This window comes from Mesoplodon densirostris, chromosome 2 (assembly GCF_025265405.1).
Source record: "Mesoplodon densirostris isolate mMesDen1 chromosome 2, mMesDen1 primary haplotype, whole genome shotgun sequence".
Classification (NCBI taxonomy): domain Eukaryota; kingdom Metazoa; phylum Chordata; class Mammalia; order Artiodactyla; family Ziphiidae; genus Mesoplodon; species Mesoplodon densirostris.
In genome coordinates this window covers 131,631,626-131,659,423 of record NC_082662.1, presented here as the reverse complement: position 1 = coordinate 131,659,423, position 27,798 = coordinate 131,631,626, and positions in this window count along the sequence as shown.

Genomic DNA, 27,798 nt, shown 5'->3' with positions numbered 1-27,798 from the left:
AAACTTAGGGTAGATAGCTAGAGGGAAGTAGCCGCAGAGCACAGGGAAATCAGCTCGGTGCTTTGTGACCGCCTGGAGGCATGGGATGGGGAGGGTGGGAGGGAAGGAAACGCAAGAGGGAAGGGATGTGGGAACAGCTGTATATGTATGACTGATTTACTTTGTTATAAAGCAGAAACTAATAAAAATTAAAAAAAAATAAAAAAAATGCAAAAATAACCCCAAAACCTTGGTCCAGCTTTGATCTGTTGTCCACCCCAGGAGGAAGCCAGAGTTCAGGGTTCAGTTGCAAGGACTTTGCACATCATTACTTCAGGTCCGCCTCTGTGGTTGGTCTGTTCTCGAAAAAGGGCAGTTGTTGGCAGCTGGGAATTCACCTGACTGGTATTTGCCACAAATGATTCTCTCCATTTTAAAGGAAAAGCCTGAGGGCCGGCAGGGTCCTGGACGCCTGGCTCCCTCAGTGATGAAGGCTGGGCAGCGTCTGGGGACCTGGCCTGGAAGGCACCACCACCTGAGATCTGCTTCTTCAAGCAGGCCTGGTCACTGGTGGGCGGACCCAGACTGGTTGATGGACGGACACTCCCGGGCAGGGTAACTAGCCTGCACACAGACCCCTTCCTCTTGGCCAGGACCTGGACCCTGGAGAGCAAGAGTTGAGCCTTGGGACCTTGCCCTTTCTTGTCAGTACAGAGAGTAACATTTGTTTTGATGGAGGCTTACAGGAACATCATGACCTGACCATGACCTGACCTCAAGAAAAAAGGATCTGACCTTAGAAGTTTGAAGCAACTAACCACACCTCTCTCTTACCTTTCCCATGAAAGGGCTTTGCTGAAAGCTTTTGGGGAGTTCAGGGTTTTCTAAGGCATGAGCCGCCCGTCTCCTCACATGGCCCTGCAGTAAGCCTTTCTCTGATCCAATGCTCCAAACTCGACATGTTGGTATTGTTTGGCCTCACTGTTTGTCAGGCACATGGACTTGCGTTCAGCAACAGGATGATATTTCCGTCAAGAATAGAACCTCTTTTTATTCTCAACGTGTTACCTTTGTCCAACTTCACCCTGAAATGCACACTATCAACTGTATTTGGGGGGCTGATCATTTTCTTCCATATAAATTATTTTCTTAATGAGAGAGTAAATTGTGCGCCTGGGATTCAATTTTGGAAATAAACTGTTTACTCTGAAGAGCCAAACTTGTCCTTGGAAACACACTTTCTATACAGCAGCAGCTGGACCCATCCTGTGCAGAGTCCATTATGGTGACCTGTCACTATGGTAATATGATGACGGCCATCTTGGCATTCCGTGCCAACTGCCAACTGCCAACTGCCAACTGCCAACTGCCACTCTGTTAACTGAAACGTTCACATACAGTGGCAGGTGAGAAGCTCTCACTGTCAGCCCTTGCGAGTTTGAAAATGGGCAATCTGAATTGTTCTGGAGGTAGGTTCATATTCATCCTCTGAAGGCTGTTCCTTCAAATGGGCTGGTTAACTTTTACTGATATATGTTCCTCATTTTTTTTCTTTTCTCATTTCTACCACATTTATCTACAGTTATAAATATATTTTATAGTTTGTTGTATTACTTAATTTATATTTTTGATTCTTCTGTCAAGCCAGCTGCCTTAAATATTTTCCTAAATTTAGGAAAACATACTATCTCCAAATGCCAATTTTGTACACACTCTACCAGAGAACAGATAAAGGGAACTCAGTCATTATGCTTTTACTGAAGCAGGAGAATTTTCATATCTCCTCAGCAATGGTCATTATAGGAGGAAAGGGGAATTACAGCTCAGCCTTTCTAAATGTAACTGTCAAAATCTGAAACCAGGGCTTCCCTGGTGGCAGAGTGGTTGAGAGTCCGCCGGCCGATGCAGGGGACAGGGGTTCGTGCCCCGGTCTGGGAAGATCCCACATGCCGTGGAGCGGCTGCACCCGTGAGCCATGGCCATTGAGCCTGCGTGTCCGGAGCCCGTGCTCCTCAACGGGAGAGGCCACAACAGTGAGAGGCCCGTGTACCACACACAAAAAAATCAGAAACCAAATATTCAAGGTCTAAATCCAGAAAGTTTTATAAAGGAAAGAACCTGGGATTCGCTGGTTGGATTTCCATGGGTTGCTGTGCACAAGATCACTGGCTGTTTGGCGGCTGCCAGGGAGTTTGGTGAGAAGGGCCAGTGCCATCACATTAGTGGAATGAACATTTGGTCACTGAGGGAAGGAGGGTCTGTCTGGTGATTCTCAAGGAGCATCCTGGGGTGGTGTCTCCAGCCTCTGAGTATGGAGATGACTTTCATAAAGAATGCCTTCCACTACAGGGTCTAGAGAATGATGAGTTTATAGAGCCAAAATTTTAGTGAGGAAAGACTTGAATGCTTGCCCATTCTTAGCAAGCTCTTGGTCCAGGCTGCTCGAATGGGTGCTCAGATCAATTTTACTTGGAGCCGTCAAATCCCTTCTCTGCATTCAACAGCTACCAAATGTCCAGCTTATTCTTGCCATCATTCAGGATTGAACACTTATAGAGCATTTGTGAAGCACCGGTCCTTTATTTTTCAAACATTTTATGTGTATTCAATCATTTTTGGCCACATGACATAATGCTAAAAGTAGGCCATATTAACATTTCTACATCTCAGAACAGGGAACTGAGGCAAAGAGGGATCTACATATCTTTCCCAAGTACATGCTTCTTCTAAACGGGATTTGAATCCAGTCCATCAGTCATAGTCCCAATGGTTTGCTGAGTTTCTAGACGTTCACAATTAAATAAAGATATTTGCCCACAAAACCTGTCTGTTGGGTGTTTTCAGTTTGTTTCACACCAAACTGCAAGATCTTCCTAAGTCCAACTTTGATTCAGGAGGCTCTTCTGGGCAGCTGGTGAGGAAAGGGACCAAAGGATTGAACTGTGAATAAATTATTGCTAATTTCCCCATGGTCTTCTGCCAGCAAGATGTCAATAGTTGTCTCTATTGTAATGCATTTCCCAGGAGGCTGCTCCCAGAATGCGAGAAGAAGAATCACTCATTGGAGGTCAAGTATACCAATCCCAGGCTGGATGATAAGGATCCACATCTGGCCACGTTTTAGAGTGGACCCTGAAAATGACCCAGCTGAAGGTACTGTGGAAAATTTCTCATTAGGTTCACTCAAGAATAATTATTCTAGTTTGTTCAGTGCCTCATATTTAAGAAAAAGCTATGAAATATTAAGCAGTATTCTTCTTTTATTTCATGTGTTCAAATTGAAACTCACTAAGCCAGCTGGTACTGTTTTAACCATGGAAGTAAACATGCATTTAAAATTCAACATTTGGTTCATGTTTAAGAGGGAAGATGGTCTCTAGTTATGGTTTAGACATTAGCTGATTTTTGAACGTTAGCAACAACACATCCCTCCCTGAAACCATGTTTTGAGATTTCTTTAAATTATTAGACATTATTTAGAACAGGATTATATTGACATAAAAGTTGTACAGGCAATACAGAAAATTCCTGTATCCTATCGCTCCAGTTTCAGCTATTAATAATATATAACATAGGTGGAGTACATTTGTTACAATTAGTGAAACAATGTAAGTATATATATATTTTTTTTTTTTTTTTTTTTTGCTGTACGCGGGCCTGTCACTGCTGTGGCCTCTCCCGCTGCGGAGCACAGGCTCCGAACACACAGGCTCCGCGGCCACGGCTCGCGGGCCCAGCCGCTCCGCGGCACGTGGGATCTTCCGGGACCGGGGCACGAACCCGTGTCCCCTGCATCGGCAGGCGGACTCCCAACCACTGCGCCACCAGGGAAGCCCTGTAAGTATATTTTTACTAATTAAAAGTCCATAGTTCACCTAAAAGTCACACTTTGTGTTGTTATATTCAATGATATTTGAAATATGTACAATATTATTTGTCACCATTATGGTGCCATAGAGAAATGTGTACACTAATGTTCATAGTAGCATTATTCTTAGTAGCCAAAAGATAGAAACAATCCAAAGTCCGTCAGGTGATAAATGGATAAATAAAATGTGATATATACACAGAATGGAATAATTTTCAACCATAAAAAGGAATTAAAGATTGACTTATGCTACAAAATGAATGATCCAAATAATATAAAAAATATATTATTGTTAGTGAAATAAGGCAGGCGCAGAAAGACAAATAGTATATGATTGCACTTGTATGAGGTACCTAGTGTAGGCAAACTCACAGACACCGGAAGTAGAAATTACCAAGGTCAGTAGGCAGGAGTAAAGTGGATTATGATTTAATGGGTACAGAGGTTACATTGAAATGATGAAAAAGATTAAGATGTAGATTGTGTTGATGGGCACACAGCATTGTGAAAGTAAGAAATGCTAGTGAACTGTATACTTAAAAATTATGAAAAGCATAAATATGTATATTTCATCACAATAAAATAAGTCAAAAATCCAACAGAATGGACGATGAATGAAGGAGCAACATATTTGATTAGGAGGAAGCTGAAAGAGTCTTGTAACATTTCAAGAAGAAGGGGGATTTGGAGGGACTTTCAAATGGGCAGAGGGGCCGTGGGACTCTATACTGAAACAGTGCAATGTTAGTGTTTAAGCTTTTTCAGACTGACACTTTCAAATTGATTAGGTTCCCTACAGCTAGAAAGCTAAAGGTTCTCTTCCTCATTTCTGAAATGTTCCTCCCCTTTGCCTTCCTCCACCCACCAGGGAGGTTTGTCCAACAGCTCTCAGTCCACACTCAGTAACCACCTGCATCCATACATTCCCACCCTGTGTCCACATTAACGAGGCTCTCTGAGTAATTCCTGAGCAGCAACACCAGTGTCCTGACACTTACTCTGTGTCCTCCTAGAGCCCCCTGAGGACCTGTTGGAGAAACTGCCCCATGTGAGGACAATTAAAGTGGCTCCTGCTACCTCCAGGGTAAGCTCCCCTTATTTATAAGAGATTAAAAGTTCGCTACCTGCGCTCTGACAGAAGCCCCGGCCTCAGCTCCAGCGCCGTCCGCCCCGGCGGGGGAGCAGACAAGCCTCTAGGGCTGGTGAGTGCCGCTCGGCACTGATCCTCTGTGCGGGAATCTCTCTGCTTTGCCCTAAGCAGGTATGTGGGGAGTTTCTTGCCTTTTGGGAAGTCTGGGGTCTTCTGCCAGCGTTCAGTAGGTGTTCTGTAGTTGTTCCACGTGTAGCTGTATTTCTGGTGTATCCGTGGGGAGGAAGGTGATCTCCGCGTCTCTGGAGAACAAGTTCTTATAGTGAGTGTCAGGTGGTGGATGAGACTTGAACTCTCTCCCTCTACACTTTCAGGACTTGTCGCTTCACCTTAGGTTTGTCCTCACTGTTTATTCCTCATGGAAAGGGCGCTCCCAGAGGTGGATGAGTCAGAGAACACATGCTTTGGGATCACTGCATGTGCTCAGTCTCCTCATTTCAGCCTCAGCACCTCCCAAGGCTGATGTGCTGACATGCTTCCATTTGAGAGGGCTCCACGTCCAGCTGCCCCTAAAGACCCTTCATGGCCGGCAGGAATTCTAGAGGACTGTGTGAAGGGGCTGCTGGGCTCGCTTCACACACTGGCTCTCACAGCCCTGCTAACCTGGTCTCCTGGGATTGACCAGGCCCAGGACAAAGACTCAGGGCAGCAGGACCCAGGGTCACTGCTCTTCTTACAACCCACTGCTCCATCCGGACAGCCCTGCCCCTGCTCCCCACACTCCCGTCCTGCCCACCCTCTGACCTTTCCTCAGGCCTGCCTTGGTCTTATCCTTCCCAGTTCTTCCAAGGCTGGGGTAAACCCTGGCAGGTGCTGTGTGTTTAGGAGGCTTCCCCTGCTGTAGAACTTTTGTTTCAGTATTCCAGACTAAGGGAATTGGGACAAGTTACTTTTAACTCTAATATTGCTTTCATCCTCTCTAAGGGGCTAAGAGACTTACAGAGTTGTTTTGAAGTACCTAAGGTTAGCTCAGGCACAGGACACTTACTTCTTTTGTGAAGTTGGTTGCATATCTAGGCTATTGTGGAGAATGCTGCAATGAACCTAAGTTCAACTCATTGTGATACTGATTTAATTTCCTTTGGATATATACCCAGAACTGTGATTGCTGAATCATATGATATTTCTGTTTATAATTTTATAAGGAATCCCCATACTCTTTTTCATAATAGCTGCACCATTTTACATTCCCACAGGCAGTGTACAAATTTTCCAATACCCCACATCTTGGCCTTGACTTGTGGGCTCTAGAGCACAGGCTTAGTAGTTGTGGTGCACGGGCTTAGTTGCTCCATGGCTGGATTCTTAGTGAACAAAACTGGGTTTCAGCATGCCTACTACTGGGTCAATTACAACTTCATTTAATAAGAAATCTCATCCCTTAGTAGGTCTCATAGCATTCTGAATGGTTCTGATACATCTCTCTGCCACTTCCCTCATTCTAACTGTTTCCTATTAGAGTCTCGGGATGAGTCCTCCCCCCTTACCTGAAGCACCTAGTGCTAGGCAGGCCTCCTTCTTTTTGCAGGGAGCCCATGCTTGTACCCACATGCCACACCCAGTTCTGGAGGAGTCTGAGAAAGAAGAGCCTTCAGGAGTAGACGGAGGAAATTCACTCCACCTTTCTCCTTTGAGGCTAATATTCACTATCGGATTCTGTGCTAAGGAAACGAAATGTCCTTCTCCTGTGGAAAGTCTGTCTTCCATCTCTTGTGCCGGCCCTGTTTCTGTGTGCTGGGCAAGAAACACTGCGTACAGTGAAGACAGAACCAAGAGATCTACCCCAGGGATTGAGCTCAGGGTGGGCACTGACTCCCTTCCCAGGAGGGCGGAGACGAGGTTGTGCTTTGCAAGGTGGGACAGAGAAACCAAGCAGTGTGACAAGAGCATCTCCACTCATGTTGCTGTGCAAACTGCCAGATGAAGTAGGTTCTTGGTATTTTCTGAAGGCTTTTGCAAGCAAACAAGTCTGGGAGTAAAGTCAATTAAAACATGGAAAGTTATACTTAAAATTTTTTTTTCGATAGTGAGTCCTTTGAGAAATACATACTTTAATAGAATATGATTGCCTTATATGTGTCAATATTTTCCCCACCAAAGAAAACACTGAAAATGCTTGATTGTAAAATGTCACTTGTTTACCCAAGAGACTGTCTATGAGTAAGGTTGTTCTAGAAATCCTCAATCCCTAGGTCGTAGTTTCCTGATGGTGCTGAGGGGAACCCTGGTGTGCGATTCAGTGCCTGCTACTCACAGGGAGGCTCTTAAGAACTCAGAGACCCGCTCAGTGGACCCTACGTGTGAGGACAGGATTGGAGCCTCGGGCTGGACTTGAAGAGGGAAATGCTTTAGAGAAGTGGAAGGAGATACAGGGAGGGCACCTGAGCCATGGGGAGTCAGGGGTGGTTGGTTTAGAGATCAAGGAAAAGTGTTCACCTGAGCACAGCCTGGGCCACACTTAGGATGCTATTGGCACTTCTGCTTGAACGGGGAAGAGAAAGGACATCCCCCTCTTGCTGGAGTGAACTCTGGAGAGATGTCTTCTTTAAAGCCTGGGGAGAGGAGCTTCTCTCCCATTATCTCCTGATACCTGTGTACATTCGAGACCCTTCCTCCTTTCTTCTTTCCCTCTGTTGACTCCCTTTCCTTATTTTTCTTCTTTTCCCCCTTTTTCCACTTTGTATTTATTTTACATATGTATAGTTTATTGTTGTAAAAGTACACATACGATGAAATCCTACTTCTTAACAAGTTTTGAAATGTCCAGTCAGTCCTGTTGACTACATGCACCTTGTTGTACAGCATGTGTCTAGAACTTTTCCATTTTGAAATAACACATTCTAACCATTGAACAGAGACTTCCCATGTCAACCTCCTGCCAGCTCTTGGAACCACCCTTCTACTCTCTGCTTCTCGGAGTTTTCTTTCAGGTTTTGACCTTCTGTGACTGGCTTATTTCACTCTTACAAATGTCCTCCAAGTTCTTTCGTGTTGCTGCAAATGGCAGGATTTCCTTCTTTTTCAAAGACTGAATGACATTCCACTGTATGTGTACACCACATTTTCTTTATTAATTCATCTTCCCATGGACACTAGGCAGTTTTCCTATGTTGTGTATTGTGTATAATGCTGCAATGGACATGAGATTGTAGATATCTCATGGACATTCTTGTTTTATCTCCTTTGTATATAAACCTAAATGAGTGATTGCTGGATTTTATGAGAGTTCTCTTAATAATTTTGGGGGGACCTCCATGCTGTTTTCCATAATGGCTACACCATTTTACATTACTACAGGGTACAAAACAGGGTACAGAAGTTCCACTTCTTCACATCTTTGCCAGCATCCATTAATTTTCTTTCTTTTCTTCTTTTTCTTTCTTTCTTTCTTTCTTTCTGTTTTTTTTTTTTTTTTTTTTTTTTTTTGCAGTACACGGGCCTCTCATTGTTGTGAGGTCTCCCGTTGCGGAGCACAGGCTCCAAACGCACAGGCTCAGCGGCCATGGTTCATGGGCCAAGCCGCTCAGCGGCATGTGGGATCCTCTCAAACCGGGGCACGAACATGTGTCCCCTGCATCGGCAGGCAGACTCTCAACCACTGTGCCACCAGGGAAGCCCTAATTGTCTTTTTATAATACACATCCTAACAGGTGTGAGTGATATCTCCTTGTGGCTTGATTTCCATTTCCCTGATACTTAGCGATGTTGAGCAAATTTTCATATGTAGATTGACCACTTGTATGTCTTTATGGAGAAATGTCTAGTGAAGCTTTTTACCCATTTTTAAACTCAGTTATTTGCCCGCTGTTTTTCTGAAATTGCCTTGTAGTAGTTTCTTTTATATTCTGGATATTGGTCCCTTATTCAGATGCAAGTTTTACACATATTTCCTCCCATCCTCTAGGTTGCCTTTTCATTCTGTTGATTGTTGAAGACACTATCCTTTGTTCACTTGGTAATCTTAGAACCTTGGCCAAGATCAGTTGGCCATATATATGTGCGTTTATTTGGCGTCTCTCTATTATATTTCATTGGTCTATCTCACTGTCTTGATGCTAGTAGCAGACTGTTTTGACTACTGTGGCATTGTTATGTGTTTTGAGTTCAGGAAGTGTTAATCTCCATCATTGCTCTTTGCTCTCAAGATTGTTTTATCTACTTGGGGGGGTTCCATATGTATTTTAGGATTCTGTCCGCTTCTATAATAATGACATGGAATTTTGTGGGTTGTTGCGATATATGTGTACATCACTTTTTGTAGTATAGAAATGCCAACAGTATTTAATAATCCAGTCTATGAACGTGGTATGTCATTCCAATTACTTGTCTCTTCTTTAATTTCTTTCCGCAATGTCCTGTAGTTTTCAGTATACAAATTTTTCACCTCCTACGGGGCCTTTTCCACTGCCTTCCTCAGGTCTTCTAGAGTCAGGGGTGAGAAGGATGGACTCATGCAGAGAGTGAAATCCCTCCCTCCCCTCTGCACCTACTCTCTGATTATGTCTAATACAGGTGTACTGGGCCATACCCTTCACCTCTGTCCACAAGTGGGCCCCTTGCTGGGAATTCCTCTTGGATCTGAGTGTTGACTGTACTATTTCAGTGTCCACAAGGACTCTCGCAATGCCTGGCGTGGGTCCAAGAGCCCAAGCTATACCTACATACGAATGATCAGATCAGGCCATCAAATTTTCTGCAGTAAAGAACAACCAGGGGAGGGGTGGCTGGTTGCCTCTTTCTCATCTTTGGATTTCTTAGAGCTGAGCTTTCCAGTGTGGTAGCCACTAACCAAATGTGTCTATTTATGATTAATTTAGCTCAAACAATAATTAACTCATTCTATTAAAAAATGCAAAAAACACACAATTGCTTGGTCACACTAGCCATGTTTCAGGTGTGTCTGTAACATCTGGAATTTCAGGTTGGTAAGGTTGACGGTGAAAGCTATAAATGGGTCTATAGAAGTGAGGGGTCGAAAGGTGAATTTCTCAGCATCTCTCCCTCATTTGCAATTTTCAATGGTGATCAATATCTTATTGAAGGACTCTGTCTGCACAGAGCACAGGGGAGGTCTGAGAACCTGGAGGGAAGACCAGGGGGATGCTGTGTGAGCCAGCAAGTCGAGTAGGAGAAATGGGTGGGTCAACTTGTATAATAACTTTATGCTCATGGTTGTGTTTGTACAGAATGCATCGTGGAGAGCATACATAACAGCGATGCTGATGACGATTCACGTAGCGAACAACTCTCAGGTAGGATCTAAAGCGAGACAATTCCTAGAACACTTGGGTTCCACCCGGTTCTTTAGAAACTAAGGAAGGTGAATATGAAATCAGGAAGAAGAAGGAAATATGTGTAGAATTCTGATTTGTTCTTTCCAAATTTTATTGATATAATAGAGTTATGGTGTCCATGTCCTTTGACTGTACTGTGCTTATAGTCATCTTTTCTTGCTTTGCCATTCAGAAATTTTCTTTCTCACAAGACTACTCTTTCATTGCTTTTTCACTGCCAAAGATGAAAGGTTCATTTCTGTTTGATACCGGGAGGGTATTTTGCACCAGGATTTTGGTTTCCTTTTTACATTCACGTATGATGGCCATATCCTAGTGGGAACAAAACTCTCATAATCACTTGACACTGGAGAACAAGTTCTTATAGTGAGTGTCAGGTGGTGGATGAGACCTGAACTCTCTCCCTCTACACTTTCAGGACTTGTCGCTTCACCTTAGGTTTGTCCTCACTGTTTATTCCTCATGGAAAGGGCGCTCCCAGAGGTGGATGAGTCAGAGAACACATGCTTTGGGATCACTGCATGTGCTCAGTCTCCTCATTTCAGCCTCAGCACCTCCCAAGGCTGATGTGCTGACATGCTTCCATTTGAGAGGGCTCCACGTCCAGCTGCCCCTAAAGACCCTTCATGGCCGGCAGGAATTCTAGAGGACTGTGTGAAGGGGCTGCTGGGCTCGCTTCACACACTGGCTCTCACAGCTCTGCTAACCTGGTCTCCTGGGATTGACCAGGCCCAGGACAAAGACTCAGGGCAGCAGGACCCAGGGTCACTGCTCTTCTTACAACCCACTGCTCCATCCGGACAGCCCTGCCCCTGCTCCCCACACTCCCGTCCTGCCCACCCTCTGACCTTTCCTCAGGCCTGCCTTGGTCTTATCCTTCCCAGTTCTTCCAAGGCTGGGGTAAACCCTGGCAGGTGCTGTGTGTTTAGGAGGCTTCCCCTGCTGTAGAACTTTTGTTTCAGTATTCCAGACTAAGGGAATTGGGACAAGTTACTTTTAACTCTAATATTGCTTTCATCCTCTCTAAGGGGCTAAGAGACTTACAGAGTTGTTTTGAAGTACCTAAGGTTAGCTCAGGCACAGGACACTTACTTCTTTTGTGAAGTTGGTTGCATATCTAGGCTATTGTGGAGAATGCTGCAATGAACCTAAGTTCAACTCATTGTGATACTGATTTAATTTCCTTTGGATATATACCCAGAACTGTGATTGCTGAATCATATGATATTTCTGTTTATAATTTTATAAGGAATCCCCATACTCTTTTTCATAATAGCTGCACCATTTTACATTCCCACAGGCAGTGTACAAATTTTCCAATACCCCACATCTTGGCCTTGACTTGTGGGCTCTAGAGCACAGGCTTAGTAGTTGTGGTGCACGGGCTTAGTTGCTCCATGGCTGGATTCTTAGTGAACAAAACTGGGTTTCAGCATGCCTACTACTGGGTCAATTACAACTTCATTTAATAAGAAATCTCATCCCTTAGTAGGTCTCATAGCATTCTGAATGGTTCTGATACATCTCTCTGCCACTTCCCTCATTCTAACTGTTTCCTATTAGAGTCTCGGGATGAGTCCTCCCCCCTTACCTGAAGCACCTAGTGCTAGGCAGGCCTCCTTCTTTTTGCAGGGAGCCCATGCTTGTACCCACATGCCACACCCAGTTCTGGAGGAGTCCGAGAAAGAAGGAGCCTTCAGGAGTAGACGGAGGAAATTCACTCCACCTTTCTCCTTTGAGGCTAATATTCACTATCGGATTCTGTGCTAAGGAAACGAAATGTCCTTCTCCTGTGGAAAGTCTGTCTTCCATCTCTTGTGCCGGCCCTGTTTCTGTGTGCTGGGCAAGAAACACTGCGTACAGTGAAGACAGAACCAAGAGATCTACCCCAGGGATTGAGCTCAGGGTGGGCACTGACTCCCTTCCCAGGAGGGCGGAGACGAGGTTGTGCTTTGCAAGGTGGGACAGAGAAACCAAGCAGTGTGACAAGAGCATCTCCACTCATGTTGCTGTGCAAACTGCCAGATGAAGTAGGTTCTTGGTATTTTCTGAAGGCTTTTGCAAGCAAACAAGTCTGGGAGTAAAGTCAATTAAAACATGGAAAGTTATACTTAAAATTTTTTTTTCGATAGTGAGTCCTTTGAGAAATACATACTTTAATAGAATATGATTGCCTTATATGTGTCAATATTTTCCCCACCAAAGAAAACACTGAAAATGCTTGATTGTAAAATGTCACTTGTTTACCCAAGAGACTGTCTATGAGTAAGGTTGTTCTAGAAATCCTCAATCCCTAGGTCGTAGTTTCCTGATGGTGCTGAGGGGAACCCTGGTGTGCGATTCAGTGCCTGCTACTCACAGGGAGGCTCTTAAGAACTCAGAGACCCGCTCAGTGGACCCCACGTGTGAGGACAGGATTGGAGCCTCGGGCTGGACTTGAAGAGGGAAATGCTTTAGAGAAGTGGAAGGAGATACAGGAAGGGCACCTGAGCCATGGGGAGTCAGGGGTGGTTGGTTTAGAGATCAAGGAAAAATGTACACCTGAGCACAGCCTGGGCCACACTTAGGATGCTATTGGCACTTCTGCTTGAACGGGGAAGAGAAAGGACATCCCCCTCTTGCTGGAGTGAACTCTGGAGAGATGTCTTCTTTAAAGCCTGGGGAGAGGAGCTTCTCTCCCATTATCTCCTGATACCTGTGTACATTCGAGACCCTTCCTCCTTTCTTCTTTCCCTCTGTTGACTCCCTTTCCTTATTTTTCTTCTTTTCCCCCTTTTTCCACTTTGTATTTATTTTACATATGTATAGTTTATTGTTGTAAAAGTACACATACGATGAAATCCAACTTCTTAACAAGTTTTGAAATGTCCAGTCAGTCCTGTTGACTACATGCACCTTGTTGTACAGCATGTGTCTAGAACTTTTCCATTTTGAAATAACACATTCTAACCATTGAACAGAGACTTCCCATGTCAACCTCCTGCCAGCTCTTGGAACCACCCTTCTACTCTCTGCTTCTCGGAGTTTTCTTTCAGGTTTTGACCTTCTGTGACTGGCTTATTTCACTCTTACAAATGTCCTCCAAGTTCTTTCGTGTTGCTGCAAATGGCAGGATTTCCTTCTTTTTCAAAGACTGAATGACATTCCACTGTATGTGTACACCACATTTTCTTTATTAATTCATCTTCCCATGGACACTAGGCAGTTTTCCTATGTGGTGTATTGTGTATAATGCTGCAATGGACATGAGATTGTAGATATCTCATGGACATTCTTGTTTTATCTCCTTTGTATATAAACCTAAATGAGTGATTGCTGGATTTTATGAGAGTTCTCTTAATAATTTTGGGGGGACCTCCATGCTGTTTTCCATTAATGGCTACACCATTTTACATTACTACAGGGTACAAAACAGGGTACAGAAGTTCCACTTCTTCACATCTTTGCCAGCATCCATTAATTTTCTTTCTTTTCTTCTTTTTCTTTGTTTCTTTCTTTCTTTTTTTTTTTTTGCAGTACACGGGCCTCTCATTGTTGTGAGGTCTCCCGTTGCGGAGCACAGGCTCCAAACGCACAGGCTCAGTGGCCATGGTTCATGGGCCAAGCCGCTCAGCAGCATGTGGGATCCTCTCAAACCGGAGCACGAACATGTGTCCCCTGCATCGGCAGGCAGACTCTCAACCACTGTGCCACCAGGGAAGCCCTAATTGCCTTTTTATAATACACATCCTAACAGGTGTGAGTGATATCTCCTTGTGGCTTGATTTCCATTTCCCTGATACTTAGCGATGTTGAGCAAATTTTCATATGTAGATTGACCACTTGTATGTCTTTATGGAGAAATGTCTAGTGAAGCTTTTTACCCATTTTTAAACTCAGTTATTTGCCCGCTGTTTTTCTGAAATTGCCTTGTAGTAGTTTCTTTTATATTCTGGATATTGGTCCCTTATTCAGATGCCAGTTTTACACATATTTCCTCCCATCCTCTAGGTTGCCTTTTCATTCTGTTGATTGTTGAAGACACTATCCTTTGTTCACTTGGTAATCTTAGAACCTTGGCCAAGATCAGTTGGCCATATATATGTGCGTTTATTTGGCGTCTCTCTATTATATTTCATTGGTCTATCTCACTGTCTTGATGCCAGTAGCAGACTGTTTTGACTACTGTGGCATTGTTATGTGTTTTGAGTTCAGGAAGTGTTAATCTCCATCATTGCTCTTTGCTCTCAAGATTGTTTTATCTACTTGGGGGGGTTCCATATGTATTTTAGGATTCTGTCCGCTTCTATAATAATGACATGGAATTTTGTGGGTTGTTGCGATATATGTGTACATCACTTTATGTAGTATAGAAATGCCAACAGTATTTAATAATCCAGTCTATGAACGTGGTATGTCATTCCAATTACTTGTCTCTTCTTTAATTTCTTTCCGCAATGTCCTGTAGTTTTCAGTATACAAATTTTTCACCTCCTACGGGGCCTTTTCCACTGCCTTCCTCAGGTCTTCTAGAGTCAGGGGTGAGAAGGATGGACTCATGCAGAGAGTGAAATCCCTCCCTCCCCTCTGCACCTACTCTCTGATTATGTCTAATACAGGTGTACTGGGCCATGCCCTTCACCTCTGTCCACAAGTGGGCCCCTTGCTGAGAATTCCTCTTGGATCTGAGTGTTGACTGTACTATTTCAGTGTCCACAAGGACTCTCGCAATGCCTGACGTGGGTCCAAGAGCCCAAGCTATACCTACATACGAATGATCAGATCAGGCCATCAAATTTTCTGCAGTAAAGAACAACCAGGGGAGGGGTGGCTGGTTGCCTCTTTCTCATCTTTGGATTTCTTAGAGCTGAGCTTTCCAGTGTGGTAGCCACTAACCAAATGTGTCTATTTATGATTAATTTAGCTCAAACAATAATTAACTCATTCTATTAAAAAATGCAAAAAACACACAATTGCTTGGTCACACTAGCCATGTTTCAGGTGTGTCTGTAACATCTGGAATTTCAGGTTGGTAAGGTTGACGGTGAAAGCTATAAATGGGTCCATAGAAGTGAGGGGTCGAAAGGTGAATTTCTCAGCATCTCTCCCTCATTTGCAATTTTCAACGGTGATCAATATCTTATTGAAGGACTCTGTCTGCACAGAGCACAGGGGAGGTCTGAGAACCTGGAGGGAAGACCAGGGGGATGCTGTGTGAGCCAGCAAGTCGAGTAGGAGAAATGGGTGGGTCAACTTGTATAATAACTTTATGCTCATGGTTGTGTTTGTACAGAATGCATCGTGGAGAGCATACATAACAGCGATGCTGATGACGATTCACGTAGCGAACAACTCTCAGGTAGGATCTAAAGCGAGACAATTCCTAGAACACTTGGGTTCCACCCGGTTCTTTAGAAACTAAGGAAGGTGAATATGAAATCAGGAAGAAGAAGGAAATATGTGTAGAATTCTGATTTGTTCTTTCCAAATTTTATTGATATAATAGAGTTATGGTGTCCATGTCCTTTGACTGTACTGTGCTTATAGTCATCTTTTCTTGCTTTGCCATTCAGAAATTTTCTTTCTCACAAGACTACTCTTTCATTGCTTTTTCACTGCCAAAGATGAAAGGTTCATTTCTGTTTGATACCGGGAGGGTATTTTGCACCAGGATTTTGGTTTCCTTTTTACATTCACGTATGATGGCCATATCCTAGTGGGAACAAAACTCTCATAATCACTTGACACTGGAGAACAAGTTCTTATAGTGAGTGTCAGGTGGTGGATGAGACCTGAACTCTCTCCCTCTACACTTTCAGGACTTGTCGCTTCACCTTAGGTTTGTCCTCACTGTTTATTCCTCATGGAAAGGGCGCTCCCAGAGGTGGATGAGTCAGAGAACACATGCTTTGGGATCACTGCATGTGCTCAGTCTCCTCATTTCAGCCTCAGCACCTCCCAAGGCTGATGTGCTGACATGCTTCCATTTGAGAGGGCTCCACGTCCAGCTGCCCCTAAAGACCCTTCATGGCCGGCAGGAATTCTAGAGGACTGTGTGAAGGGGCTGCTGGGCTCGCTTCACACACTGGCTCTCACAGCTCTGCTAACCTGGTCTCCTGGGATTGACCAGGCCCAGGACAAAGACTCAGGGCAGCAGGACCCAGGGTCACTGCTCTTCTTACAACCCACTGCTCCATCCGGACAGCCCTGCCCCTGCTCCCCACACTCCCGTCCTGCCCACCCTCTGACCTTTCCTCAGGCCTGCCTTGGTCTTATCCTTCCCAGTTCTTCCAAGGCTGGGGTAAACCCTGGCAGGTGCTGTGTGTTTAGGAGGCTTCCCCTGCTGTAGAACTTTTGTTTCAGTATTCCAGACTAAGGGAATTGGGACAAGTTACTTTTAACTCTAATATTGCTTTCATCCTCTCTAAGGGGCTAAGAGACTTACAGAGTTGTTTTGAAGTACCTAAGGTTAGCTCAGGCACAGGACACTTACTTCTTTTGTGAAGTTGGTTGCATATCTAGGCTATTGTGGAGAATGCTGCAATGAACCTAAGTTCAACTCATTGTGATACTGATTTAATTTCCTTTGGATATATACCCAGAACTGTGATTGCTGAATCATATGATATTTCTGTTTATAATTTTATAAGGAATCCCCATACTCTTTTTCATAATAGCTGCACCATTTTACATTCCCACAGGCAGTGTACAAATTTTCCAATACCCCACATCTTGGCCTTGACTTGTGGGCTCTAGAGCACAGGCTTAGTAGTTGTGGTGCACGGGCTTAGTTGCTCCATGGCTGGATTCTTAGTGAACAAAACTGGGTTTCAGCATGCCTACTACTGGGTCAATTACAACTTCATTTAATAAGAAATCTCATCCCTTAGTAGGTCTCATAGCATTCTGAATGGTTCTGATACATCTCTCTGCCACTTCCCTCATTCTAACTGTTTCCTATTAGAGTCTCGGGATGAGTCCTCCCCCCTTACCTGAAGCACCTAGTGCTAGGCAGGCCTCCTTCTTTTTGCAGGGAGCCCATGCTTGTACCCACATGCCACACCCAGTTCTGGAGGATTCTGAGAAAGAAGAGCCTTCAGGATTAGATGGAGGAAATTCACTCCACCTTTCTCCTTTGAGGCTAATATTCACTATCGGATTCTGTGCTAAGGAAACGAAATGTCCTTCTCCTGTGGAAAGTCTGTCTTCCATCACTTGTGCCGGCCGTGTTTCTGTGTGCTGGGCAAGGAACACTGCATACAGTGAAGACAGAACCAAGAGATCTACCCCAGGGATTGAGCTCAGGGTGGGCACTGACTCCCTTCCCAGGAGGGCGGAGAGGAGGTTGTGCTTTGCAAGGTGGGACAGAGAAACCAAGCAGTGTGACAAGAGCATCTCCACTCATGTTGCTGTGCAAACTGCCAGATGAAGTAGGTTCTTGGTATTTTCTGAAGGCTTTTGCAAGCAAACAAGTCTGGGAGTAAAGTCAATTAAAACATGGAAAGTTATACTTAAAAATTTTTTTTCGATAGTGAGTCCTTTGAGAAATACATACTTTAATAGAATATGATTGCCTTATATGTGTCAATATTTTCCCCACCAAAGAAAACACTGAAAATGCTTGATTGTAAAATGTCACTTGTTTACCCAAGAGACTGTCTATGAGTAAGGTTGTTCTAGAAATCCTCAATCCCTAGGTCGTAGTTTCCTGATGGTGCTGAGGGGAACCCTGGTGTGCGATTCAGTGCCTGCTACTCACAGGGAGGCTCTTAAGAACTCAGAGACCCGCTCAGTGGACCCCACGTGTGAGGACAGGATTGGAGCCTCGGGCTGGACTTGAAGAGGGAAATGCTTTAGAGAAGTGGAAGGAGATACAGGAAGGGCACCTGAGCCATGGGGAGTCAGGGGTGGTTGGTTTAGAGATCAAGGAAAAGTGTACACCTGAGCACAGCCTGGGCCACACTTAGGATGCTATTGGCACTTCTGCTTGAACGGGGAAGAGAAAGGACATCCCCCTCTTGCTGGAGTGAACTCTGGAGAGATGTCTTCTTTAAAGCCTGGGGAGAGGAGCTTCTCTCCCATTATCTCCTGATACCTGTGTACATTCGAGACCCTTCCTCCTTTCTTCTTTCCCTCTGTTGACTCCCTTTCCTTATTTTTCTTCTTTTCCCCCTTTTTCCATTTTGTATTTATTTTACATATGTATAGTTTATTGTTGTAAAAGTACACATACGATGAAATCCTACTTCTTAACAAGTTTTGAAATGTCCAGTCAGTCCTGTTGACTACATGCACCTTGTTGTACAGTATGTGTCTAGAACTTTTCCATTTTGAAATAACACATTCTAACCATTGAACAGAGACTTCCCATGTCAACCTCCTGCCAGCTCTTGGAACCACCCTTCTACTCTCTGCTTCTCGGAGTTTTCTTTCAGGTTTTGACCTTCTGTGACTGGCTTATTTCACTCTTACAAATGTCCTTCAAGTTCTTTCGTGTTGCTGCAAATGGCAGGATTTCCTTCTTTTTCAAAGACTGAATGACATTCCACTGTATGTGTACACCACATTTTCTTTATTAATTCATCTTCCCATAGACACTAGGCAGTTTTCCTATGTTGTGTATTGTGTATAATGCTGCAATGGACATGAGATTGTAGATATCTCATGGACATTCTTGTTTTATCTCCTTTGTATATAAACCTAAATGAGTGATTGCTGGATTTTATGAGAGTTCTCTTAATAATTTTGGGGGGACCTCCATGCTGTTTTCCATAATGGCTACACCATTTTACATTACTACAGGGTACAAAACAGGGTACAGAAGTTCCACTTCTTCACATCTTTGCCAGCATCCATTAATTTTCTTTCTTTTCTTCTTTTTCTTTCTTTCTTTCTTTCTGTTTTTTTTTTTTTTTTTGCAGTACACGGGCCTCTCATTGTTGTGAGGTCTCCCGTTGCGGAGCACAGGCTCCAAACGCACAGGCTCAGCGGCCATGGTTCATGGGCCAAGCCGCTCAGTGGCATGTGGGATCCTCTCAAACCGGAGCACGAACATGTGTCCCCTGCATCGGCAGGCAGACTCTCAACCACTGTGCCACCAGGGAAGCCCTAATTGTCTTTTTATAATACACATCCTAACAGGTGTGAGTGATATCTCCTTGTGGCTTGATTTCCATTTCCCTGATGCTTAGCGATGTTGAGCAAATTTTCATATGTAGATTGACCACTTGTATGTCTTTATGGAGAAATGTCTAGTGAAGCTTTTTACCCATTTTTGCGGTATGTGTGCCTCTTCCGTTGCGGAGCACAGGCTTCGGATGCGCAGGCTCCACGGGCATGGCTCACGGGCATGATTCACAGGCCCAGCGGGTCCGCGGCACGTGGGATCTTCCCGAACCGGGGCACGAACCCGTGTCCCCTGAATCGGCAGGCGGGCTCTCAACCACTGCGCCACCAGGGAAGCCCTACCCATTTTTAAACTCAGTTATTTGCCCGCTGTTTTTCTCAAATTGCCTTGTAGTAGTTTCTTTTATATTCTGGATATTGGTCCCTTATTCAGATGCCAGTTTTACACATATTTCCTCCCATCCTCTAGGTTGCCTTTTCATTCTGTTGATTGTTGAAGACACTATCCTTTGTTCACTTGGTAATCTTAGAACCTTGGCCAAGATCAGTTGGCCATATATATGTGCGTTTATTTGGCGTCTCTCTATTATATTTCATTGGTCTATCTCACTGTCTTGATGCCAGTAGCAGACTGTTTTGACTACTGTGGCATTGTTATGTGTTTTGAGTTCAGGAAGTGTTAATCTCCATCATTGCTCTTTGCTCTCAAGATTGTTTTATCTACTTGGGGGGGTTCCATATGTATTTTAGGATTCTGTCCGCTTCTATAATAATGACATGGAATTTTGTGGGTTGTTGCGATATATGTGTACATCACTTTATGTAGTATAGAAATGCCAACAGTATTTAATAATCCAGTCTATGAACGTGGTATGTCATTCCAATTACTTGTCTCTTCTTTAATTTCTTTCCGCAATGTCCTGTAGTTTTCAGTATACAAATTTTTCACCTCCTACGGGGCCTTTTCCACTGCCTTCCTCAGGTCTTCTAGAGTCAGGGGTGAGAAGGATGGACTCATGCAGAGAGTGAAATCCCTCCCTCCCCTCTGCACCTACTCTCTGATTATGTCTAATACAGGTGTACTGGGCCATACCCTTCACCTCTGTCCACAAGTGGGCCCCTTGCTGGGAATTCCTCTTGGATCTGAGTGTTGACTGTACTATTTCAGTGTCCACAAGGACTCTCGCAATGCCTGGCGTGGGTCCAAGAGCCCAAGCTATACCTACATACGAATGATCAGATCAGGCCATCAAATTTTCTGCAGTAAAGAACAACCAGGGGAGGGGTGGCTGGTTGCCTCTTTCTCATCTTTGGATTTCTTAGAGCTGAGCTTTCCAGTGTGGTAGCCACTAACCAAATGTGTCTATTTATGATTAATTTAGTTCAAACAATAATTAACTCATTCTATTAAAAAATGAAAAAAACACACAGTTGCTTGGTCACACTAGCCATGTTTCAAGTGTGTCTGTAACATCTGGAATTTCAGGTTGGTAAGGTTGATGGTGAAAGCTATAAATGGGTCTATAGAAGTGAGGGGTCGAAAGGTGATTTTCTCAGCATCTCTCCCTCATTTGCAATTTTCAACGGTGATCAATATCTTATTGAAGGACTCTGTCTGCACAGAGCACAGGGGAGGTCTGAGAACCTGGAGGGAAGACCAGGGGGATGCTGTGTGAGCCAGCAAGTCGAGTAGGAGAAATGGGTGGGTCAACTTGTATAATAACTTTATGCTCATGGTTGTGTTTGTACAGAATGCATCGTGGAGAGCATACATAACAGCGATGCTGATGACGATTCACGTAGCGAACAACTCTCAGGTAGGATCTAAAGCGAGACAATTCCTAGAACACTTGGGTTCCACCCGGTTCTTTAGAAACTAAGGAAGGTGAATATGAAATCAGGAAGAAGAAGGAAATATGTGTAGAATTCTGATTTGTTCTTTCCAAATTTTATTGATATAATAGAGTTATGGTGTCCATGTCCTTTGACTGTACTGTGCTTATAGTCATCTTTTCTTGCTTTGCCATTCAGAAATTTTCTTTCTCACAAGACTACTCTTTCATTGCTTTTTCACTGCCAAAGATGAAAGGTTCATTTCTGTTTGATACCGGGAGGGTATTTTGCACCAGGATTTTGGTTTCCTTTTTACATTCACGTATGATGGCCATATCCTAGTGGGAACAAAACTCTCATAATCACTTGACACTGGAGAACAAGTTCTTATAGTGAGTGTCAGGTGGTGGATGAGACCTGAACTCTCTCCCTCTACACTTTCAGGACTTGTCGCTTCACCTTAGGTTTGTCCTCACTGTTTATTCCTCATGGAAAGGGCGCTCCCAGAGGTGGATGAGTCAGAGAACACATGCTTTGGGATCACTGCATGTGCTCAGTCTCCTCATTTCAGCCTCAGCACCTCCCAAGGCTGATGTGCTGACATGCTTCCATTTGAGAGGGCTCCACGTCCAGCTGCCCCTAAAGACCCTTCATGGCCGGCAGGAATTCTAGAGGACTGTGTGAAGGGGCTGCTGGGCTCGCTTCACACACTGGCTCTCACAGCTCTGCTAACCTGGTCTCCTGGGATTGACCAGGCCCAGGACAAAGACTCAGGGCAGCAGGACCCAGGGTCACTGCTCTTCTTACAACCCACTGCTCCATCCGGACAGCCCTGCCCCTGCTCCCCACACTCCCGTCCTGCCCACCCTCTGACCTTTCCTCAGGCCTGCCTTGGTCTTATCCTTCCCAGTTCTTCCAAGGCTGGGGTAAACCCTGGCAGGTGCTGTGTGTTTAGGAGGCTTCCCCTGCTGTAGAACTTTTGTTTCAGTATTCCAGACTAAGGGAATTGGGACAAGTTACTTTTAACTCTAATATTGCTTTCATCCTCTCTAAGGGGCTAAGAGACTTACAGAGTTGTTTTGAAGTACCTAAGGTTAGCTCAGGCACAGGACACTTACTTCTTTTGTGAAGTTGGTTGCATATCTAGGCTATTGTGGAGAATGCTGCAATGAACCTAAGTTCAACTCATTGTGATACTGATTTAATTTCCTTTGGATATATACCCAGAACTGTGATTGCTGAATCATATGATATTTCTGTTTATAATTTTATAAGGAATCCCCATACTCTTTTTCATAATAGCTGCACCATTTTACATTCCCACAGGCAGTGTACAAATTTTCCAATACCCCACATCTTGGCCTTGACTTGTGGGCTCTAGAGCACAGGCTTAGTAGTTGTGGTGCACGGGCTTAGTTGCTCCATGGCTGGATTCTTAGTGAACAAAACTGGGTTTCAGCATGCCTACTACTGGGTCAATTACAACTTCATTTAATAAGAAATCTCATCCCTTAGTAGGTCTCATAGCATTCTGAATGGTTCTGATACATCTCTCTGCCACTTCCCTCATTCTAACTGTTTCCTATTAGAGTCTCGGGATGAGTCCTCCCCCCTTACCTGAAGCACCTAGTGCTAGGCAGGCCTCCTTCTTTTTGCAGGGAGCCCATGCTTGTACCCACATGCCACACCCAGTTCTGGAGGAGTCCGAGAAAGAAGGAGCCTTCAGGAGTAGACGGAGGAAATTCACTCCACCTTTCTCCTTTGAGGCTAATATTCACTATCGGATTCTGTGCTAAGGAAACGAAATGTCCTTCTCCTGTGGAAAGTCTGTCTTCCATCTCTTGTGCCGGCCCTGTTTCTGTGTGCTGGGCAAGAAACACTGCGTACAGTGAAGACAGAACCAAGAGATCTACCCCAGGGATTGAGCTCAGGGTGGGCACTGACTCCCTTCCCAGGAGGGCGGAGACGAGGTTGTGCTTTGCAAGGTGGGACAGAGAAACCAAGCAGTGTGACAAGAGCATCTCCACTCATGTTGCTGTGCAAACTGCCAGATGAAGTAGGTTCTTGGTATTTTCTGAAGGCTTTTGCAAGCAAACAAGTCTGGGAGTAAAGTCAATTAAAACATGGAAAGTTATACTTAAAAATTTTTTTTCGATAGTGAGTCCTTTGAGAAATACATACTTTAATAGAATATGATTGCCTTATATGTGTCAATATTTTCCCCACCAAAGAAAACACTGAAAATGCTTGATTGTAAAATGTCACTTGTTTACCCAAGAGACTGTCTATGAGTAAGGTTGTTCTAGAAATCCTCAATCCCTAGGTCGTAGTTTCCTGATGGTGCTGAGGGGAACCCTGGTGTGCGATTCAGTGCCTGCTACTCACAGGGAGGCTCTTAAGAACTCAGAGACCCGCTCAGTGGACCCTACGTGTGAGGACAGGATTGGAGCCTCGGGCTGGACTTGAAGAGGGAAATGCTTTAGAGAAGTGGAAGGAGATACAGGGAGGGCACCTGAGCCATGGGGAGTCAGGGGTGGTTGGTTTAGAGATCAAGGAAAAGTGTTCACCTGAGCACAGCCTGGGCCACACTTAGGATGCTATTGGCACTTCTGCTTGAACGGGGAAGAGAAAGGACATCCCCCTCTTGCTGGAGTGAACTCTGGAGAGATGTCTTCTTTAAAGCCTGGGGAGAGGAGCTTCTCTCCCATTATCTCCTGATACCTGTGTACATTCGAGACCCTTCCTCCTTTCTTCTTTCCCTCTGTTGACTCCCTTTCCTTATTTTTCTTCTTTTCCCCCTTTTTCCACTTTGTATTTATTTTACATATGTATAGTTTATTGTTGTAAAAGTACACATACGATGAAATCCTACTTCTTAACAAGTTTTGAAATGTCCAGTCAGTCCTGTTGACTACATGCACCTTGTTGTACAGCATGTGTCTAGAACTTTTCCATTTTGAAATAACACATTCTAACCATTGAACAGAGACTTCCCATGTCAACCTCCTGCCAGCTCTTGGAACCACCCTTCTACTCTCTGCTTCTCGGAGTTTTCTTTCAGGTTTTGACCTTCTGTGACTGGCTTATTTCACTCTTACAAATGTCCTCCAAGTTCTTTCGTGTTGCTGCAAATGGCAGGATTTCCTTCTTTTTCAAAGACTGAATGACATTCCACTGTATGTGTACACCACATTTTCTTTATTAATTCATCTTCCCATGGACACTAGGCAGTTTTCCTATGTGGTGTATTGTGTATAATGCTGCAATGGACATGAGATTGTAGATATCTCATGGACATTCTTGTTTTATCTCCTTTGTATATAAACCTAAATGAGTGATTGCTGGATTTTATGAGAGTTCTCTTAATAATTTTGGGGGGACCTCCATGCTGTTTTCCATTAATGGCTACACCATTTTACATTACTACAGGGTACAAAACAGGGTACAGAAGTTCCACTTCTTCACATCTTTGCCAGCATCCATTAATTTTCTTTCTTTTCTTCTTTTTCTTTGTTTCTTTCTTTCTTTTTTTTTTTTTTTGCAGTACACGGGCCTCTCATTGTTGTGAGGTCTCCCGTTGCGGAGCACAGGCTCCAAACGCACAGGCTCAGTGGCCATGGTTCATGGGCCAAGCCGCTCAGCAGCATGTGGGATCCTCTCAAACCGGAGCACGAACATGTGTCCCCTGCATCGGCAGGCAGACTCTCAACCACTGTGCCACCAGGGAAGCCCTAATTGTCTTTTTATAATACACATCCTAAGAGGTGTGAGTGATATCTCCTTGTGGCTTGATTTCCATTTCCCTGATACTTAGCGATGTTGAGCAAATTTTCATATGTAGATTGACCACTTGTATGTCTTTATGGAGAAATGTCTAGTGAAGCTTTTTACCCATTTTTAAACTCAGTTATTTGCCCGCTGATTTTCTGAAATTGCCTTGTAGTAGTTTCCTTTATATTCTGGATATTGGTCCCTTATTCAGATGCCAGTTTTACACATATTTCCTCCCATCCTCTAGGTTGCCTTTTCATTCTGTTGATTGTTGAAGACACTATCCTTTGTTCACTTGGTAATCTTAGAACCTTGGCCAAGATCAGTTGGCCATATATATGTGCGTTTATTTGGCGTCTCTCTATTATATTTCATTGGTCTATCTCACTGTCTTGATGCTAGTAGCAGACTGTTTTGACTACTGTGGCATTGTTATGTGTTTTGAGTTCAGGAAGTGTTAATCTCCATCATTGCTCTTTGCTCTCAAGATTGTTTTATCTACTTGGGGTGGGTTCCATATGTATTTTAGGATTCTGTCCGCTTCTATAATAATGACATGGAATTTTGTGGGTTGTTGCGATATATGTGTACATCACTTTATGTAGTATAGAAATGCCAACAGTATTTAATAATCCAGTCTATGAACGTGGTATGTCATTCCAATTACTTGTCTCTTCTTTAATTTCTTTCCGCAATGTCCTGTAGTTTTCAGTATACAAATTTTTCACCTCCTACGGGGCCTTTTCCACTGCCTTCCTCAGGTCTTCTAGAGTCAGGGGTGAGAAGGATGGACTCATGCAGAGAGTGAAATCCCTCCCTCCCCTCTGCACCTACTCTCTGATTATGTCTAATACAGGTGTACTGGGCCATGCCCTTCACCTCTGTCCACAAGTGGGCCCCTTGCTGGGAATTCCTCTTGGATCTGAGTGTTGACTGTACTATTTCAGTGTCCACAAGGACTCTCGCAATGCCTGGCGTGGGTCCAAGAGCCCAAGCTATACCTACATACGAATGATCAGATCAGGCCATCAAATTTTCTGCAGTAAAGAACAACCAGGGGAGGGGTGGCTGGTTGCCTCTTTCTCATCTTTGGATTTCTTAGAGCTGAGCTTTCCAGTGTGGTAGCCACTAACCAAATGTGTCTATTTATGATTAATTTAGCTCAAACAATAATTAACTCATTCTATTAAAAAATGCAAAAAACACACAATTGCTTGGTCACACTAGCCATGTTTCAGGTGTGTCTGTAACATCTGGAATTTCAGGTTGGTAAGGTTGACGGTGAAAGCTATAAATGGGTCTATAGAAGTGAGGGGTCGAAAGGTGAATTTCTCAGCATCTCTCCCTCATTTGCAATTTTCAACGGTGATCAATATCTTATTGAAGGACTCTGTCTGCACAGAGCACAGGGGAGGTCTGAGAACCTGGAGGGAAGACCAGGGGGATGCTGTGTGAGCCAGCAAGTCGAGTAGGAGAAATGGGTGGGTCAACTTGTATAATAACTTTATGCTCATGGTTGTGTTTGTACAGAATGCATCGTGGAGAGCATACATAACAGCGATGCTGATGACGATTCACGTAGCGAACAACTCTCAGGTAGGATCTAAAGCGAGACAATTCCTAGAACACTTGGGTTCCACCCGGTTCTTTAGAAACTAAGGAAGGTGAATATGAAATCAGGAAGAAGAAGGAAATATGTGTAGAATTCTGATTTGTTCTTTCCAAATTTTATTGATATAATAGAGTTATGGTGTCCATGTCCTTTGACTGTACTGTGCTTATAGTCATCTTTTCTTGCTTTGCCATTCAGAAAATTTCTTTCTCACAAGACTACTCTTTCATTGCTTTTTCACTGCCAAAGATGAAAGGTTCATTTCTGTTTGATACCGGGAGGGTATTTTGCACCAGGATTTTGGTTTCCTTTTTACATTCACGTATGATGGCCATATCCTAGTGGGAACAAAACTCTCATAATCACTTGACACTGGAGAACAAGTTCTTATAGTGAGTGTCAGGTGGTGGATGAGACTTGAACTCTCTCCCTCTACACTTTCAGGACTTGTCGCTTCACCTTAGGTTTGTCCTCACTGTTTATTCCTCATGGAAAGGGCGCTCCCAGAGGTGGATGAGTCAGAGAACACATGCTTTGGGATCACTGCATGTGCTCAGTCTCCTCATTTCAGCCTCAGCACCTCCCAAGGCTGATGTGCTGACATGCTTCCATTTGAGAGGGCTCCACGTCCAGCTGCCCCTAAAGACCCTTCATGGCCGGCAGGAATTCTAGAGGACTGTGTGAAGGGGCTGCTGGGCTTGCTTCACACACTGGCTCTCACAGCTCTGCTAACCTGGTCTCCTGGGATTGACCAGGCCCAGGACAAAGACTCAGGGCAGCAGGACCAAGACTCAGGGTAGCAGGACCCATGGTCACTGCTCTTCTTACAACCCACTGCTCCATCCGGACAGCCCTGCCCCTGCTCCCCACACTCCCGTCCTGCCCACCCTCTGACCTTTGCTCAGGCCTGCCTTGGTCTTATCCTTCCCAGTTCTTCCAAGGCTGGGGTAAACCCTGGCAGGTGCTGTGTGTTTAGGAGGCTTCCCCTGCTGTAGAACTTTTGTTTCAGTATTCCAGACTAAGGGAATTGGGACAAGTTACTTTTAACTCTAATATTGCTTTCATCCTCTCTAAGGGGCTAAGAGACTTACAGAGTTGTTTTGAAGTACCTAAGGTTAGCTCAGGCACAGGACACTTACTTCTTTTGTGAAGTTGGTTGCATATCTAGGCTATTGTGGAGAATGCT